The sequence below is a fragment of the Lepisma saccharinum genome, chromosome 1 (assembly GCF_977018435.1).
Source record: "Lepisma saccharinum chromosome 1, izLepSacc3.1, whole genome shotgun sequence".
Taxonomy (NCBI): Eukaryota; Metazoa; Arthropoda; class Insecta; order Zygentoma; family Lepismatidae; genus Lepisma; species Lepisma saccharinum.
The window spans coordinates 188,819,091-188,836,514 of record NC_139229.1 but is presented as its reverse complement, the minus strand read 5'-3'; the positions used below and the strand labels follow the sequence as shown (position 1 = coordinate 188,836,514).

The window sequence follows — 17,424 nt, the reverse complement described above, 5'->3', positions numbered from 1 at the left end:
CAGAGGCGCTGTACTGCAAGTGGCGCTGATTCGAGTGACTAAATCGTGAAATACTTTCAAAATAGGTCGAAAACCTAAAGTCCGTCGACGTTGTTCGTGTGGGGGAAACTAGCGGTCGAGGGACCTTGGAATAAACCTGTCAGTTTTGAGATCCCTGTGATGTTTTAATAATTAGAAAGTGTACGAAATAAATACCTGTATGTTACATGTAAATTTCAGGAATAATCTATTTGAATAGTCATTTCTTATTTTCAAGTACAATTTCACTGCTTTACGTCAGTAATTAACAAAATTTAAGCCGAAAGAAAAATTTGATTTTTCCTCACTTAAACAAAGGAAATACATGTTTATAGCCTGAAAGAACGTGTGACATATGCAATCGTGCAAGTGCATACAAATTAAGGCATAAAAAACTGTGTTTTTTTTGTTTACAATATTTCTTCTTTCTTGTTGTTCGAACCTGTATGACTGCATCTTTGTAGTTATTTTCTCATGAAAATATAATGTGCCTTCATTATCAATGTTATCTTGGAGAAGTAAATTTTGTTACTTGGTGTCGGTATTTCTAGTGTTCATTCATAACGCTTATCTGTCGGGCTGCATTACACTTTTCCTATTCTTATTTCATTACTTTTTTCGGCTAGGAGGAAGCCCTTATGCAAAACACAGATTACAGATATAACACCAGGAGTACACATCCTGAGTACTCAATGTAATTGGAATTATTTTTTAACGCTTAAATAATTTGTTTAACCTTACTATTTTACAGTAAATTTAACGAGAGGCGTCAAGACAATTCTCTGTGCTGAAATGTAAAATAAACTTAATGTTTAAAATGTGACCCCACCACAATTAAAAATTTAATATTTCCGAAGTCACTGGGATTATCGTAAAGGATTATGACCATAAGAGAAGGGTTATGCCTTCTTGTTATGAGGCACGTAGCCAGGGGGAGGGCTAAGGGGGCTGAAGCCCCGAAATCCTACAAATATCTAATTTAAATAGTGCATAGAGGTAATTAATTTTACTTACTTAGCAGGATTAAACATTAGATCGAAAAAAGTTTAGTGTATAATAGAGAAACCAGTTTATATTGTTATATTCTACCATTTAACCCAAAGAATAAATGGATCCACCAGCTCTCAAAATTTATAGTTTTCTTTGTGACAAGTCATACTATATAAACTTTATGAGTAAAATTTGCGCAAAACTTTTAAAGCCTTTACTGACGGAATGTGTAAAGGATAATAACAAAATACAATAACTATGAATTTCAGTACACTAACTGTACAAAATGTAAAAAAAATGGACAATGTGTTGGATATACACTCATACAGTGGATCGAGTAGCAGTCTCTCTCCATTTACACAATAATAATAATAATAACAAATAATTTGGATTAAAATTGGTTTATTTTCAATAACTTATAATAGTTGTTATTGTAAAATGATAATTATAACCGTGGTAAAGTGGTAATAATTATTATTGTCATTATTCTTTCTACCAATCAATGGCCTGTCCCCTTCTGCAAATATTTCTGGCGACGCCTGTGGTGATAAGGATGAGCCCCCCCGAAATAAACGGGCCTGTGTTATAGTCATGTTCCTAGAATTCCCATCCTTCCTGCATTTGAAATTCTTTTTTTAAAGTTCTCTGCCAAACAACTTACGTACGCCACCAATATGACATGTGACGAATACTTCAATTTGCAATTTGACGAATGGCTTAATTGTAACGATGAGGATAACACTGATGAGACAAAGAAAAGGACATATTCAAACTTTACCCAAACCCTCTGCTTCGTAGTTTACTACACCAACGACTATCTTTTGCATTTATTCAAAAGGTATGCCTAAGGGCGGTAACGCCAACAACAAACAGTCTAATAGAAAATGTTTCATCCCACTTTGCGTTTTATCCTTGCAAGGGACCGCAACTCCAGAAGACATTCAACTTTCATTACTTTTCCCCCACCCCTACATCACAGTCAATGTACAACCTAAAATGCTTATCCATATTTTTGAAATCTTTAGAGCTGCATAAACAAAAATCATAAAAGTTTCTAAATAGGTCCGCTTATCTAAGTATTCAAAAGAAATTTTGGTTAAGCGAATTAATTTCAATGAGCACATAATACCATAAACGCAGTTCCAATTTGTTATTCTTGTTTCATTTCCAAATATACGCTACATTTAATGAGGCAAACTGGTTCCCTTTCTGAGCCACTGTCTTCAAATAGATGTGGCAACAAATAAATTTTGCAACGACGTGTTGAATACCATACGTGAATATCCTCCAAAGTTCCGTTTCTGGACTTTCTCTCCTTTTCCTTTGTAACGAGCAACCCCTTGCTGTGCGCGTCACGCGTCAATGCACCAAACCTGAAGTCTTCCCTGGGAATGACATTACAAGTCGAAGCAATGTTTTATTTCTGGTACACGATTATATTCCTCTGATAAACGCTGTGATTAAAATTTCTAACTAGCTTTGAAAGCTTTTTCTTGAACAAACTGTACAAAAGTTAATTGTCCTCGTCCGTGGCCGTGCGGTCTAAGGCGCTGTGCTTTGGCCTCCGACGGCATGGGTTCGAGTCCGCCTGGGTTCAGTCTCTGGGTTCTCGGCCTGTGCATAGGACCGGTGGCAACCCACCATCGTGAGGAAATTGGGGAGCTACGAGTGAGTAGTGTAACCCGGTCACGGATATTTCCTATAACGGCTAGGGGTTTAACGTGCTGACCCCACGTCACCCCATTACTGGTTGAAGATCTCCACACCTCTAGGTAGGATTGTGGGATGGAGCCTGGCAGCCGGGAGATAGGTCAAGGCCCTTCGAGGGCTGTAGAGCCACGGGTATTATTATTATAGAAGTTAATAACAAAATTTAATGACTATAAGCATCTCAGTCAAGTTACTGTTGCGCTGGAAATTCATTTATCAAGTGGATCGAGAAGAAAATTCTCTCCAAGGAGGATATAATAATAATAATAATAATAATAATAGTAATGATAATACATTTGGAATAAAATTGGTTTATTTCAATTAGTTTATAACAATAATAATCATAAGCATGATAATTATTATTGTTATTAATATTACTGTTTAAATTTTATTGTTGGCCTGACCACCCCTATAAAGAATTCTGCTTCCTTGTAATCCACGCGCACGTCACCTACTAAATCAAGAGATTATTATTATTATTGGTTTGGATATATACGTGGATCTTTTCATAAGCCAACTAATTGACCGTCAAGCATTCGGTAGCAAAATCCTTGAGTCTACTATTCAACGTGCTCGGTCACGGCTAACTTATTACATTTATTTCAGACAGTTTGCATTATACTGGCACGTAAGATTTCTCAAAATATGGTCAACTGAAGTTAATCAATGCCATTGAACATAGGATTACTTTTACAAAAATTAATAAAAGTGCAACATGAATTTAGGTTACAAACTGAGACGAGAGTCGTGAATGAAGGAACCTTTCGTTCTTCGCCAGACGTCGCTGTAAGCAGACTCGTTCTCGTTGCTCTTTCTTTCCCGAAGGAAAAGCCTCGGTCTCGTTTAGATTATCTCAATAATAAATATATAAGAAATGTTCAAAGACATTTAGTAATATAACTTAAAAACGAACGTTTTAGAAAATTAAACATCTTTAAATAAAAAGTAAATCAAGTTGCATATTATAGAAATTTTGATTATAACGAATTCAAAAAATAATTTACACTACGATTTACCAAATCCTTGAACAATACAAGGCTTTCGGACAGTATAAGTCTCGATTATACAGACGGCTGTCACTCTCGGTCTTGTCTTCATTTTAAATTGTGCTCGGTTTCAGCCAAAGTGGCACAAAAGCGAAGTAAAATAAAGCAAATCAATCAATCAAAATAATCATAATACGTAATAATAAATTTTATACCAACGGCCGATCTTCCTTTAAAAAAATCTGGTTTTCTATTGTTCTAGTCAACAGTCGAAGGCAATCGATATATGTAATACCTCGAATGACGTGTCTGCCTGCCAGTGAGAAGGAAAAGAAAACAGCATTATTCCTGCTTACCACTATCTAAGATACAGTTTTATTAGTAGTGCAAGACCCTGCATTCAACGACTAGTTAAAAAAAATGAAGTTACTTATTGTATTTTGGATGATACGTCCTTCATATCTTCACATTCACGCTTGTTTATTAACTATCTGGATTATTTTTAAAAAATGTTATTTTTCGCAAGTTCTCGTGTCCATTGGCAATATGTACAAATACAGGAAAATAATTTATCTTATGGAAATGGCTATTTCAACAGTCACTCACCCAGGCTCGAACCTGGACACCAAGTGACGAGAGCGTTGCACCACAGCTCTGCACCCTGTCCGTGGGGGTCCCCTTATTGAGAAGAACTTATTGCTTACAAATCCCGCAGGAAGAGTACATTATCTTTGGTAACGACCACCATATAAGTTATATTTTCTGGAGTTCTTTGTTCCAATCAGTATATTAGGACACTACAGTAAATGCAAAGACAATATTTTCAACAATAAGACATTAAATACTCATTTATTATTATAAAATCTTAATTACAGATTATTGTAACGAACTGATAATAACCAGCATTACACAATAAACGCAGTTTGAAGTTTTCTTTATATAAAAGCGACAAAAAACATTCTCATGTTCACATTAGTTTTTTAGGGGGTAAAAATCTAGATTTTTGGTCAACTAATCATGTGTATTAGAAAGTATCAATGTCAACTATTAACTAATAAGTTCTGGGGAAATTTGAAGTTGTTTGTTGCGGAACCTGAATCAACTGCCCTTATCCTCCCACCCCCCTACTATAGGGCTGTTCCTGGATGAGAATTACAATATTATATTCTACATTAATATTATTATGAAGTACTTATCTCTGTGAAGGAAAGCCGGTCTCCATGGCGGAGTGGGTAGCGCAGCGAATTCAGGCCTGGGGATGTGTTTTCTTTGCGAGTGTCCCTTCATGAATTTAATCATATCATCAATTCATCCTCATCTTCGCGATTAGCCAAAAGTGACACAAAAGCGAAATAAAATAAATCAGCTCAATCAATTTGTGGAGGAGAGAAATTCTGTTCTTTATTTTCTTAGGACTTTGGTATCCACAGAGCGCTTTCAAATTGCCACAAACCAGTGGCTGATCCAGAAGTTACAGCTGGGAGGGGCGAATTTCATTCGAATGCCTCACCTCACCGAACCTCAATTCTAACATACACTACACTGCTATATATAAACAACATATTATACTGTAAACAGGAACGAAGCTGATTTTGTGTTCTAGAAGATAGAGAATTCCTTTGCAAAAATAGAGGTCGAGGACTGGAATAGGTGGTTATTATTGTATCATAATGCCTCTTGACCTCCTATTGCCACAATGTAATCTGAATGAGCAGATATGAGAAATATAGTGAATATTCACAGAACACGAAAGCCTATTCCCTCAAGGGGTCTCAGTTCGATTTCATTTTGAAGCATATTGCACACTGATTCAATACAAATTTAAACTGTAGTGTCAGTTTCGATTAGCTTATCTTGATCATAAGGTTGATTTATTTTATAAATATTATCGAGCCTTTTAAATTTGGGGATAAAAGTCGGAACATTTGAGTCTCAAAAATATCAGGTATAATATCATATCCAAGAACTGGCAGTTGGGAATGGAGATCGCTCCCATCGCCCCCCCCAGTGGATCCGCCTGCCACAAAAGTTGTCTAAACCACCCCCACCCCCAAAGATCGTTGCTTTGTTTAAAGGACATTCACTTTTAGTGTCTTTTGTTGCAAGTCACGCGTCGTATACGGCGCGCTTTTCGTGTGGACCAATCGAAGGTCGTCTGGGACAAGCAGGCCCAGAATAGCCTTGCCGTTGACATTGTGTGAGGTCGTCTGTGCCGTGGGCCAGAATAGTTTGTCTGCTGAGTGGGTATTTGAAAGTGAAGATAAGAAAGCAGGATTCGAAGGTAAGTAAGTTCAATAACGTTTTCAATATTTTTACACTGTAAGTTTTCTTTATATATGCTCAGATTGTCCTATCCTAAATGCTTAGACCAAAATGTGTTTCACATTTCGAAATAATGACAGTACACGGTGAGAGGGCACTGTTTAGCATGCAGTGTGAGCCCTTTCAATAGTTCTCGTCCGAAGATTGGTATTCGTGATGGTTTGATTTGATTTGATTGATTCGTTTTATTTTACTTCGCGGTTTGTGCCTCTTGGCTAATTTTGAGAATATGGGGATGAGTGATGAAATTGATGAATGGACATTTACAAACAACCATGCCCAAGCGGGATTCGAACCCGGGACACCTGGCGTCGCAGCTCGACGTGCTAAGACATTTAAATAACTAGCGAAATCACAAATATTACTCTTTATTACTTTGCTCCTCAGGTCGGCTAACTTGAAGATTTTAACAAATGTGAAAATTTTGGGGGTCCTTGTCCCCGCCAATTTACGCCTATGGTTACGGAGACTGAGAAATCATGGTTTAAGTTCGTTTCCGTCCTTCCCACTCCCATTTTTGGAGAGAAATAACTGGAAAACTATAACGATAAAAAATAAAATTTCAAGTGCACAAACGAAATTCTATCCAAGAAGTTGCTTGATTTTTTCTTCCTCCATGATGGGGAGCTTTTAGTTGTTTAGTTTAGTTATTTCAATGGTACAAACGTAATGATTTTGTCCTTCATTTTAAAGTTGGGGGCGAGGGAACTTCAAATATTAATTTAATTTATTCTCAAATCGTTACGGTACAATCGAAAAAATGCGCTGGGATAAAACTGTACGGGCTACCTGAAGTCCCCCCCCCCCAAGTTCAATTTGTGAATACTCGAACTCTGTAATGTTGCAAACGAAAGTAAATGCGATACAATCCTGTACAAACGAAAGATAATCTTACTTTAAACAGAATATGTGGATGTTTGGGGGAACAACGTCACAAAGGTTGACCCTACTACAATTATCACTGCTACTAGGATTCTCTATCATCTTTATTTCTTTCTCCGTTTTCATATGTTTCAATTTTTCTCTGCTCTCTTGGTTCCTCTGTTTCCATTTCCGTTATTCTTCTTTACCTTTTGTCTCTTTCTTTCTACGCTTCCTTCTCTCTTTCCCATTTCCTTCTATTTATGTTCTCTGTCATTCGCTGTCAATGTATCTTCGGTCTCTTTCACCCTCTCTCTTTGTGTTCTTCTGATCTTGTGTGATTCTCGCTGCGCTGTAAGCAATCCCAATTTTTAACTGTTGGCTATTTGTGTTAGGAGGAGATGGGCCAAAAATATTTCGTTGTGGGCTAGAGCCCCCTTTGGTGTCGACTATTCTGACTGCGACTGGCACCTTCGTTTGGTGTGTGATGTTCCTAAAGTTGTAAAGTAACTTGTTGCGCATAATTCATAATCTTTCGTTATTGCCTGTCGGAACGTACCCCAGAGGGATTTGTAATTGATTTTTAAGTAAAGAGGCCAAAATAATGCAGTGGGATACTGTGGGACGTAAAGTTAATTTGCATGGGAAATATTATTTACAAAACAGGCTTCTGTAAGAGTTTATAAGATTTGTAAGTTGCTGCTTAAACTCCATTCATTCGTTGTAGTCGATTGCATCTAATTCACAATTTTTTAAAGGAAAAAAGACACATTGTAAACAAGGGCGTGAAAGTTAAATATACCTTGACATTAATTTTCGGGAGCAATGATCGCCTTCCCACATTCAGACGCTGATATTCGTGAGGTTTTCTGTAGTGTGCGTCCATAGTATCTTCTAATTTTCGGTCCTTGGGGGATTCTAAACATTAACAATTTAAGTTAAGAAAACTTACAATTTCAAGCAGCAGCTAGAATTTCTTTTAGAGTGTTGTCTTAGATTTCTTTTACACATAAATATGGTTGTGTAACATAAAATTTTAAGTATTATTTTAATTTTCAACTCCTTTTCAGGAATGTGCCATGCATAGAGAGGAGTGAATACGGATAATACCCACAAACACACTCGCCTTAGTTCCAATCTACACTGAACATTTCGCCACTCATCACCGATAGCAGTTTTTCAAGGATCCTGCATGGGTTGGGTTTACACAGATATGCAATGTAAGTAGAGCAGTTCAAATCTAATTTTGTTCTCTTTTCAAGGGAATTTATTATTCATTATTTTCATAAGTTTTAAGCTGTAGGAACTTGAAATGAAGAGGTCTCTTAGGAAGTAAGCTTATATGTTGAGGTGGAGGACCAGTGGCGACCACTATATGTACCCAGGTGTAGCGCACGCTAGAGGTGGTCAGCTAGTATTGAACATTTAGTCATCATAGTGAGTGTGAAAAGAAAATTAAAGTGTCAGAAGTACATGCATACATAAATACATGTATCAAGGAGTCCGAGGTTCCATACTCGGTAGTGGTTCAGATTTCACTTTGAACTTTAGGTGCAGCCCCGATTAGCCTTTCTGTGCATAAAGTGGACTTAAAAACAAATTCAAACAACAAATCTGGAAATAGGAAAGGGTGGGTGGGTGTCTCATAGCTTCGGTTATTTCTGTTTCAAAGGGAGTGTTCGCCACTGGGAAGGACAGTACTAATAGTTATACACAGTGTAGGCTGGAGTGTAAAACTTTGTTGTGACTGTCTTAAGAAGTATTTGGAAATTGATATGGCATACTAATTACACAATGTGTACAGCGAGATGTTAAAATATTACCAGGCAAGTTGTTCATAATTTTCAATATTTTTTGACGTCCCACGTGTATTTAAGGAATTGAACTGCATTGAACTTCTCCGGGAAATATTTATGCATCTCACTCTTTACATACCTTTCCTAATATCTTTGTTACACAATTAATTTCATGGAGGATTAGTGAAAAAAAAATGGTTGACTAGACCAAACAGCAAATATACTTCTGTGTCAGCATCTTTAAGTTCTGAGAATCGATTGCTGCTTGTGTACAATTTAGTGTTCTTGTGGATGTGGGATGAAGTAAGTGATTCATACATTTTATTTGTTTTCTCTTTTCAACTTGCAAAGTGAGGGTCTGTGATGCTACATTTATTGGCTATCAGTTACCCTGTAAAAGCCTACATACACATTTTGTCTTTGGAAATTAAATTCATTTTGAGAAGTTATGTAGAAGAAAGCAAACAGATAAAGAAATTAATTCTTATTTGAAAAGTATCTAAACTTTCATCATTCTGGGTTTCTTTCATTCAATCTTCCACTGTATGTATAGACATTCCTTAGGAGAATTTAAATTGCTGGGGGCATCCAAATGATACTAACTTTGCATGAAAATTAACTTTTATATGTTAAATCCACTTGAACGCTTCAAATATTCTTCCATCTATTAAGAAATATAGTTGTACAATAAACTGTTGTATTGAAGAAGTTAAATTTTTGCTACTTTCAAGATTAATCTAATTTAAATTTATTCCTTATTTCAGACATTGAATGCTGTTTAACTAAAATAACCACATCTGATGTTTGAAGATGATCCTGATTTTGTAAATGGAAATGTAAGTAAATAAATCAATTAACCTGTATGTAATCTGAAAATGTCAGAATCACATAAATAGAACTAGGAACGTAAAATATAATTCTGCGTGTGCGAACCATACATACACACCTTTCATTTTGTAATTAAGAATCTTTGGATATGCATTTCCAAAATGCACCTTAGCATAAATATACAAATTATAATCTTTATGTATTTCTTTCTATACTTTCTAAACTTTCAATAGAACTTTATTTCTGCTACTTGAAAACAGAATCATATCCATGCTTTTATTTTTGGAGAGTTGAACTTTCATGTAGCTATGTCTTGTTTCTATAGAAAATATTTAAAATTGTGAAGGGTATGTGTCTCTTGTCTGCTGGGTGAAGGGATGGAATGAGGCATCCACTCACTTCTCCTTCTGGCACTGTGCCTGTTACATGCTAGTATAATGTACAGAATAAATAAAATCTTTTTGCCTTTTCGCTACATGATGTTTACACATACACTTTGACAGGACAGAACTACAGGGTGCGAAATCATTGAAAACTGGTGGGGGAAGAAAGTTTTTAATTTACATTCCCCCTCCGCCACATGTGTGTATTATTAAAAGTAAATTAATTTGTTACTTTTATACATATCAGATATTGTAAAGCAGCCAACTAATTCCTTTAGTAACTTGGTTAAAGATGTTATAAATTATGAAATAGTTGAAGTGCTTTTATTATGTGTAAGTTTTTGTTTTGTTTGTGCTTTATGTTAATATAAATCAATTAGATTTCATAGTTATAATTTTCTTGCATTCTTGTTTTACTTTAATTGTGCGTATTGGTGTTGATTTGTTAATGATTTATTGAGAGAGAAAGCATTCAATACTCACAACTACACTAATTTGTGTGTGTTTTCGATATTATTCTTAGTACAGTATATTTGAAATTAAAAGTAATTGCTTATTTTTCGTTTGTTATAACAAAAAATCTTCCCCCCGGAAATTTTTGGTGGGGGGATTTTTAAGGCCAAGATTGTTGGTGGTGGGAAATCCCCCTGTCCCCCCAGGATTTCGCACCCTGCAGAACTAACAGAAACAAAAGAAAGCTAAAGCTGAACACTCAAAAATTAGTAAAAAAAATTTTTTTCACACCAACATTGAATGGTACTGTTTGAGCTCTTAGGCGACACCAGAAAGGTGTTTGTGTGTGTGTATTGGGGGGCAATCCATTGACTTAACTTAATAGTAGAACAAATATTAACAATAAGAATCATGGTTATGATAATAATTTTACAGTAATAACTATTATAACAAAAAAATAAAATTATATTATTATTATTACTATTATTAAATCCTTTGGGAGAACTACTAGATGAATGAATATCAAGTACAACTTTTCCTTATTACTATAATTTTTTTTTTTTTTACATTTTACACAGTTAGTGTACTGAAATGCACAGTTATTCTGTTTTATCTTTAAGTTTTAACTTTTCAATAAAAGCTTTCTAAACATTATTTATGTTATAACAACTTCTGCTTTTTGTGACTTGAAATGGCCGATGGCAATTCCAGGGGGTGGGGGGGTCAACGGATATGTTCCACCTCCATCTCCCGACACCGATGTTTCAGCACAAAATATTATCCTAAAGTAATTTCTTACTTTTGAAGATAGTGTGCCATTTCCAGTTATATGCTGTGGCGTGCCCAGTAGTCAGTCCTCATTTCGCTATTTTTTCCTGCCTGTTTATAGCCCCATCATCACCCTCCTTGTATAGGCCCTTGCTTATGAAATAAAAGCATGCATGTTTATATTACCTTTGTATAATAGGGTGACATACTCTTAGTCCCTCCACCTGTTCATTCAATCAGTGGCGCACGCAAGGGGGGTTACTGGGTTTAACCCCCCCGAGCTTTAAATATTATGGGAAATGCTGTGTAAAATAAATTGCCAATTTAGTGCTACTGCATTCAATGTAGAAACTGATCAGCTTGAGGGCCTCCCCGATGGTGCAGTGGTAGGTCGTTGCCTTGTAATCAAGGGGTCCTGGGTTCGATACCCTGTGGAGGCACATAGTGGTTCGGATCCCACTTTGAACCGCAGGTCCAGTCTCGATTAGCCATATTGTGCATAAAGTAGACTTAAAACACCAAGTCAATCTATCAATTGAGCAGCTTGACTGATTGATTTTTTTTATTTTTCTTCGCATTTCTGCCACTTTTGGGCTAATTGCGAACATGAGGATGAGTGATGATATGATGGAATGGATGAATGGACACTCACAAAGAACACCTGTGCTCAGGCTGGGATTCGAACTCGACACCCCAGGCGTTTTAGCATGCTTTCGTAACCATTCATCCATGAAGGCTGGCTACTCAAGCTTGAATCACTTTGTATGCACACATCACTAGTATACTTTTCAGGGAAGTATTAAGACTCATAAATGTTATAAGTACATTCTAAACTATCACACTCTGACCTAAATGCATTCTTGGTTATATTCTTATTTACTCTTACATTTTTTCTCCTTTCAGATCATGGACGCCTTTCCATACAGACATTTTAAAGGAATACAGCATGCAAATTTTTAGCAATGAAGTAAAATTCCTCTTTTTTTGGATAAAATTGTGAGAACTATGTTGAATTATTGCAAGATGAAATGTACGAATATTGTAAATAAAGTTGAATTTTTTGCTAACTGGTAACTTTATTTCTTCAACCTAATCTTTGGGGCGAAAAAAATTAAGCTCTGTATTTGAAATAGAGTGGTTAAAAATTATGTATATGAACATTTATAACTTCTACTAAATTTGCTCTGCCTTCTTAAGAATGTACATTTTCGTTTCTAATTAATTTATTAAAGTACTGAAATAGGTTCTAAAAGCACCAAAAATCACTCACATTGTAATGATTGTGGCATTGAACTGAGTGTGCAGAACCAACAGCAAAGGAAAGGTAAGGTTGAATTATTGCTTAATGTGTATGCATTTAGTGGCAAGGTAGTATTTTTCAGAGATTATCCCCTTACCATGTATGTATATACTTGCATCCAACGTATACATAAAATTTATCTACGGATATACAAGTATACAGTATTTTGTTGTGTTAAGTATGTCATTTATTTATCCTAGCAATGTATGTGAGCATGAGTGTTGCTTTCCAAACAGTACAGAAAAAAGTTGTTATTTTATAATTAACAGTTGTGACTTCTGAAGATCAATACCCTTCATGTTATATTGTACACTCAAGGACACTTCTGGGTTGTAACAGCACCATTGACTTTCAATTAAATCATTACAACCCAGCAGTGTATGTGACTGTACATATATCCAGTCCCAATTGGCTTCTAAGCATCAAGTGGAAGTCTCAAAAAAGACTTATTGGAAAATATGTATGTACATTAAAAGTTGCGGCTTTTTTGTATGATTTAGAAATCGATACATAATATTCCTTGCAAGCTTCATGTAATTTAGGGATGGCTTGTTCTTCTACATGAATACCTTGGTGAGCGTGCTGCATTTAGTTTCCTCTAAGATTTTTAAGCTTTGTCAAATTTTAATGCTGAATTGAATGGTATTATTTTTATAAAGAAGACAATTAATCACATTAAAATCTGAACGCATTAAATGAAGAAACACTGTTTTCACTGTGATGTCGTATATTACACAATGCAAGAGTTAACATTGCATTTCTCTACTTTGATACATTTGCCATCTGGGAAGAAATTATAATGAAGTTATGATTGCTCTATCTTATTCTGAATTCATATTGGATAAGATAGAAAATATCTGACTGATTCTTCAAGGTTAAAGGTAAGCATTATTATACTAAATGAAGATCATTTACCTCTTCCTCACGAACCTTTCAAACTCACCCTATGGGAGGAAAAACACACTCTATACTAGGGTGAGAATAACTCACCGTATGGGAGGAAAAACACACTCTAAACTAGGGTGAGAAAACTCACCCTTATGGGAGGAAAAACACACTCTATACTAGGGTGAGAAAACTCACCCTTATGGGAGGAAAAACACACTATACTAGGGTGAGAAAACTCACCCTTATGGGAGGAAAAACACACTCTATACTAGGGTGAGAAAACTCACCCTTATGGGAGGAAAAACACACTCTATACTAGGGTGAGAAAACTCACCCTTATGGGAGGAAAAACACACTATACTAGGGTGAGAAAACTCACCCTTACGGGAGGAAAAACACACTCTATACTAGGGTGAGAAAACTCACCCTATGGGAGGAAAAACACACTCTATACTAGGGTGAGAAAACTCACCCTTATGGGAGGAAAAACACTCTATACTAGGGTGAGAAAACTCACCCTTATAGGAGGAAAAACACACTCTATACTAGGGTGAGAAAACTCACCCTATGGGAGGAAAAACACACTCTATACTAGGGTGAGAAAAAACTCACCCCAATATGGGGTGTGGAAACTCACCTTTTGGGGACGTCTATTTGTGACAAGCCAAACTCACCCCAAAAGGTGAGTTTCCACACCTTTATTTTTTTCAGTGTACGTCCGTCCCACTCTAGCATCATTTAGACATTTTCTTTTCACTTAAGGGGGCCCCCAATATTTTACTTGCAGGAGAACCCCAGAGAACTGCGCTACGACACTGGTTAATGACTGCATTAAATCCATGTTGAAAAAAAATTATAAATAATGTGTGTGTGCAAGAAAGTAGTTCTTTCGAAAATTCGTGTCAATGCCCGCGTTCTAGTGTGTCTCATAACCAGGACTTGCTCTCGTCACTGAAAAGGGGTGCATAATAAAACAATTTAACAATACAATCCATAAACAAAATTTGACCTGCACTGTAAAAACAATCCACAAATTTATGGAGAAGACACCACAAAATCTACTGGTGCTTTTCGCAGGTTTATTTAGCAACGGGGTAAACTTTGTTAGGTATATTTTGTTGTTGCGGACCCTATAGGGGCTACTTAAGATTGCGTTGGACCTTTGGCCTGCGCCAGTCAAGCACTTTTCGAAACTTCCTGTCCTTTGAAAAAAAAAACTTTGATATTCGAATTCTTTCTACGGCATTCACGTGAAACTTCATGTGGTTTGCTTTCGCTGTTGTCCAGATATTCGCAATAGTTTCGTAGCTCGGTAAGCGTGATTTTCATCGCAGATATCTATAGATACTCCTGTCCCTGTAATAGAGTCCCGTAAAAATATTAGTTATGATTTGTCTAACCAATAAAACCTAGTAGAATACATGTAGGAGAGTCAAAAAAACTTGGGTAGACATCACCATATTCTGGACCGGGTGTTTTAGACGCCATTTTCCAAAATGGCCGATAGCGACAATATTTTGCTTTTATTTCCGCTCCTGAACCCGTTAAAGTCATAATTTTGGTGTCTAAATATCAGTTGGGCTGAAAAGTTCGTAGGCTAACATAGTAAAAAATATTTTTTTGACAAAATTCGATTTTATTATTCAATATAGTTGCCTTTGAGGGCGATACAACGATTATAGCGGTCATACAATTTTTCGATGCCATTTTTATAGTACGATTTCTCTTTAGCCTCAAAATAGGCCTCAGTTTCGGCGATTACCTCTTCATCAGTGCTGAATTTCTTTCCAGCGAGCATTCTTTTAAGGTCTGCAAACAAGAAAAAGTCACTGGGAGCCAGATCTGGAGAATATGGTGGATGGGGAAGCAATTCGTAGTCTAATTAATATAATTTTGCCATCGTTTTCATTGATTTGTGACACGGTGCATTGTCTTGATGAAACAGCACTTTTTTCTTCTTCAAATGGGGCCGTTTTTTCGTGATTTCATCCTTTAAACGCTCCAACAACGCTATGTAATAATCGCTGTTGATGGTCTGGCCCTTTTTGAGGTAATCGATGAATATAATATCATGCGCATCCCAGAATACTGATGCCATAACCTTGCCAGCCGACTGTTGCGTCTTTCCACGCTTTGGATTCGGTTCATCACGTGCAGTCCTCTCGGCTGACTGTCGATTGGACTCTGGAGTGTAGTTATGGAGAAATGTTTCATCCATTGTAATATATGGACGGAAAAATTCGTGTTTATTACGGTTGAATATCGCTAAACATTGCTCCGAATCATCAAAACGTTGTTGCTTTTGATCGATTGTGAGCACGCGCGGCACCCATTTTGCACACAGCTTTCGCATGTTCAAATATTCATGCACAATATGTCCAACACGTTCCTTTGATATTTTTAGAGTCTCAGCTATCTCGATCAACTTCACTTTACGATCATTTAAAATTATTTTGTGGACTTTTTTGGTGTTTTCTCGGTAACAGCCTCTTTGGGGCGTCCACTGCGTGCATCGTCTTCGATGCTCATTTCGCCTCGTTTAAATTTAGCAAACCACTTCTCAACGGTTGATTTTCCTGGTGCAGAGTCCGAATAATGTTTATCAAGCCAAGCCTTGGCTTCAACAGTATTTTTTTTCGCCAAAAAGCAATGCTTTATTAACACACGAAATTCTTTTTTATCCATTTTTTCACAATAACAAAAGCTGCTTCACTCACAATGCTATATCTCACGAACTAATTATCCGGCAGCTGTGAAATTTATACACGTATCTTTTGAAGGTTAGTACTAAGTAAAAATCACATGGATTTAATTCTAGTAACGCCATCTATGAGTCAGCCTATGAACTTTTCAGCCCAACTGTTATATGTTTTGAAGGGTGAGGAATCGAATAAAATGGTTCCTGAAGTTGTCTGGTTGTTATTTATTTCAGAAAATCTGTTTTTGTTTTTCGATTTGTTTGTCCAGATCCAACAAAACTGCAAGTCAAATCAAGGATCTCTCAGAGTAATCTTATTCAACGAAGTCACTACATACGAAAGGAATTACCATGTCAAAGATTTCTACATTACAAGAGACCAGACAGTAAACCATGTTTTCATGAAGGTTTCAAACTAAAGGAAGACCTTCTCTGTAATGAAAGCACTGAAAAGATACATGCTGAAACTGAATTTGCAATCACTTTAATTAAACATGGGATTCCTGAAGCTACGTATCTCCCCGCTGATATGTTTTTAGGAGTTCCCTTTCTACGTGGTTACCATGCCAAATTGGACTTTGAACTAAATAAGTTCAAGTCAATCGGGGACTTTTTTTTTCCAGGTTTAAATAGACGCCTAGGCTGGAGGTTTTGTATGCAGTAGGAACTGGCAACTGTGTGCTGTTACTGGTAGGCGGCGCTCATTTCCCGCGTTTCTGCATAGATCGTTATTCAAGATGGCGGACAACAGTGTGAATGTCTACATGGAACAGCGTGTTGTGATGAAGTTTTTAGTGAACGAGGACAGAAAACCTGCAGAAATTTACAGAAGACTTCAGGCTCAGTACGGTGATGAGACACTCTGTCGCAGTAAGACATTTGAATGGTGTAAGCGCTTCAAAGATGGCCGTATCTCTATTACTGACGATCCCGGTCGTGGTGGATCACAGCCCACGGCAATCATTCCTGGAAACATTCAGCGCGTGGAGCAGCTGATCCTGGACAATCGTCGCATAACCTGTCCTGAAATTGCAAGGGTGTGTAATCTGTCGTTAGGAACAGTGAACACAATAATTCATGATCATTTGTTGTTCCGAAAAGTGAGTGCACGGTGGGTCCCAAAGCAGCTGTCCGCTTTTGACCGACACAGAAGAGTTGAAGTCTGCAGAGAACTCAAGGACCGCTATGACATGGAAGGCCAGGATTTTCTGAATCGCATCATGACATGTGATGAAACATGGGTTCACCATTTCACTCCAGAATCCAAAAGAGCATCGATGCAGTGGAAGCATACGGAATCACCACCTCCCAAGAAATTTCGAACAGTTGCGTCTGCTGGTAAAGTGATGGCAAGTGTCTTTTGGGATAAACAGGGGATTATTCACGTTGATTTTTTACCCCATGGTGTCACTATCAACAGTGA

General features: G+C 36.8%; 1 protein-coding gene and 1 long non-coding RNA gene across 14 annotated transcripts in view; one reads left to right on the top strand and one right to left on the bottom strand.

Moving 5' to 3' along the window:
• Positions 1 to 17,424, bottom strand: part of rg (A kinase anchor protein rugose) — a 1,179,223-nt gene that overhangs the window by 208,241 nt on the left and 953,558 nt on the right. The gene's annotated exons all lie outside the window — the stretch shown is intronic.
• Positions 5,907 to 12,182, top strand: LOC145990913 (uncharacterized). The gene is made up of 4 exons (XR_014441994.1): positions 5,907 to 5,985; positions 7,958 to 8,107; positions 9,448 to 9,519; positions 12,019 to 12,182. It is a non-coding gene; the product is annotated as an uncharacterized LOC145990913 (long non-coding RNA).